The sequence below is a fragment of the Zosterops lateralis genome (genome assembly GCF_965231275.1).
Source record: "Zosterops lateralis genome assembly, chromosome: 20".
Lineage (NCBI taxonomy): Eukaryota > Metazoa > Chordata > Aves > Passeriformes > Zosteropidae > Zosterops > Zosterops lateralis.
Genome location: NC_139780.1, coordinates 5,823,821 through 5,827,331, shown reverse-complemented (window position 1 = coordinate 5,827,331; position 3,511 = coordinate 5,823,821).

The following is a 3,511-nucleotide window of genomic DNA, read 5'->3' as shown; positions in this document are numbered from 1 at the left end:
AGAGGGAAGAAATCTGGTCCCTCTGACCCCAGTTTCAATTTTTCCTTGGTCTTGGTACCTTAGGTCGCAGTAAATAGGATCACACCACCAGGCTGGGCAGAGAGGACACACAACGAGCTGCTGGAAACCAACTCCTGGTCAGCTCCCTGGATTTCATCTTACTGATGTATTTATGTCACCCCATGCCCAGGTTCACTGGGTTTGTACAGCAGGGTGGTGTTTTTATCCTTGGTCTCCAGGTGGGAAAGCGAGGCAGTGTCCTCAGGTAAGGTCACAGTGCGTCTCTAGGTAGAGCAGGCAACTGAACACACAGATCCCAAATCCATCCTGACCAGTGGCAGCTCTCTCATCTTCATGAAATTTATGTTTGACTCTCTCCCCAGGGATTCATTTCCCATCTTTCCCTTTTAATTATAAAAATTAGTAGGTTTGAGGTATATTTGAGGGTTTTTCTTTTCCTGTGTTGACAAAGTGCAATACTTGATGACTCTAACCCCAAATTCTCTGAGACACAGATACCCTACCAATTATAAAATACTTCCAAGCTCGCTCCATAAACCCCTTTGCTGTTGCTATTAGTATGCATTAACATTTTATTGGTGTTACAGGATGAAACATCCAGTCTTGCAGCTCCAGTGGGCTTGGGGATTTCCAGCATCCTGCAATATGTATCCGTGCAGAGGAAATTAAAATGTGGATGGATCAGCAAGATACAGTCAAATCCTCTACAGTAAGTTGGAGAAGACTAAACTCTGGTGCTAGTGGAGCATATTCCAAGCTATCTAATAGAGAGTTGATGATCTCTGTAACAGCCTTTTTGTAAGTTTTATTCTCGCCTACAAGGGAATTTTTTCAAAGGGGGTATGTAATACCTAAACTAATATTTTTGAAGGTATATGCTCTAAACATGGAAAAGTAAGGCCCTTTGCAGAGCAGTCACTTCCAGTGATCCGCAAGTACTTGATAATTATCAAGAATATACTCCTGTATCTTACAATGTAGCTGGAATTTCTAACCACACCAGTAATTTCTCTATAGTTCATATCCTCACAGGACACCCAAACTTTTAGGAATATTGTCATGGTTTGCTCTTTTAGCCATAGTACAACACAGATATCCTTAAGCATCATCAGCACTTGAAGCCCAAAGTGCTGTGTCCACCCAACAGCTGTTGGAGCATCGTGCTGGTGTCCAGCATCACACACTTCACCATCTCAAAAAACCCCCTCATTTTAACACATAAAACTGGGAGGAATTCATCTCCAAATGGAAAATCTGGGTACCTTGACTTGTGCAGTCTGCTTGAGTTCATCTCTTCCAGGTGTCTTAAAACACAGGAGAAGAAATAAAGAACTGATCCTCTGCTTTCTCTCCTTCCTCCATTTATAGGGTCAGCAAAACCTTAATCTACTTTCTAAAAGGAAAGGAAAATGTGCTCAGGAGGACTTAACCCCACACTTCAGTGTCCATTGGGTTGGGACCCCACAGCACCACTCCTACAGGACTCCTCTCCTGGAGATTTTTTGTTTCCATGGGTGTGACCGTATCAAGCATTAAGGAGGCAAATTTCTAACGTGGGATTTCAATGTTATTTATTATCTGTGTTACAGTTGCAACTGGGAACATAGGGAGGGACTCGTTCCAATTTTAGCGACAACTGCATTAATGCCCTGCTTAGAGCCGGCCCATGTAGACATTCCCAAGCCCAGGCTTTTTATAGCAAGCAGAAGCAACCACTCCACCCCCTGAAAGGCCTTTTCTAACCTCCAAAACCTGCTTACAGCCCCGTGCTCCTCAGAACAAGCCTATCTCCAAGCTAATGATGCCCATCACGGTTCAGCCCTCACTGAATGCGGCCTTTGTCAATTTGGCTCATCCTAGTTTGAAGTTTGGCACAATTTTACAAGACCCTGTGTGTCTCCAGGATGTTCAAGGAGTTTCTCCAATGTCAATGGCAAGAGTGCTCATCCAACGAAGGGGAAGCAAAGTTAAAGGATGAAGATATCTCCTCTTGGCTATTAGAGCATGAAATGACCTCCAAAAGCCCTGTTAAATTCTACATCTGAGCCAGGAGAGTCCTTGTTGAAGCAGCAAGAAGATTCTTATGAATTTCTCAACTGTACAAGGTTTCCACCAGCACGTTGGCAGCAGGAGAGTTCAGGGTACTTTAGCAGTTATCATTAACAACCAGTTTCACCTCCTCCAACCCATTTCTGCCTCTTTCCCTCTCTCAGGAAGCCAGTGCACTTGCAGGGACACTGTAGAGTCCAGGGCTCTTGTGTGGTTCAGCACCAGGTCTTTGGGGTACAAAGTTCATCTTCATCTTGGCAAGTGCCCACTCAGATTTTGCAGGTCCTGCTGTGGGGGCTGCTTTGTTTATCCACTCGCAGGATCCCAGCACTGCACCGTGGAACTGAGCCACACACCAGGCACAAGTTAATACAGCAGCAATGACATCAAGTATTCTATTTTTTAATTCTGTTACTTCTATCTCCACATGATGCTTCACTCAACTCTTACTTCATCACTGGCTGCCACGAGTGATCACTTATAAAACAGGGCTGTGAAGGAAGAGACAGGGCAAGGCTGACAGCGATTCACAAAACGCACCCCGTGCAAAGGTAACAGCTGTTAAACAGCAACACGACCTGGCCTACGTATGGCAACCCCAAAGATACAACTCTGAAAACTGACTTTAAAAAAAAATGGCTTGGTCAGTGGGCTGAGGGGGAAGATGGCCAGAAACCCACGCTACGTCTGCTTCCCCTTCACTCTGCGTCATGTTCGCCAAGGGACACGTTCAAGACGAATTCAAGTGCCTTCAAAGGAAACATTTGTGATCCAAGATGACATTTCTGCTCACCATCCAGCCCTCCACACTGCTGCTGCTTTTAGCAACACACACTCACACAGTTGGCCTATGTTGATGGAGAAGATGTAACCCAGAGACAAGGAGCATTTGCTAAGCACAGCTACACTACCTCCAACCACTCATGAGAAGGTCCAGGTTTAATTTAATCCAGGTCTATTATAAATCCAACAAAGCTGCTGAACTACACTGATGCTGGAAGTCCTGAGTCAGCTCCTACAGCAGGACAGGAAAAACATCTGAAGAAAAAGCTTCCAGTTCTCACCCTGCCTCAGAAACAAGGCTCAAACATCCTTTGGTTCTGAGAGTCTCTGATCTTCAAGAGGTATTTGCTGGCCTGGGATCAGGCTTTGCACATCACCTACCTGCCAAATGCCAGATGGGATGGGGGATGGACACAGCAAAAAAGTTAATAAATAAACCATACAATACAACAGAAAGACACCTTGTAAGGACACAAAGACAGACCGGATGCAGTTGATCATGCAGTTAAATAAGGAATCAATTTTAGTGCAAGCACGAGGTCAACCACTGACATGGCAAGTGCATCCACAAAGCCTCTTCCTTGTGCCATTGGCTTTGCTGGCTTCGCTCCCAAAGCGGGAGCAAACCCAGTCTGAGAGAGACCAACACAGTCACAAG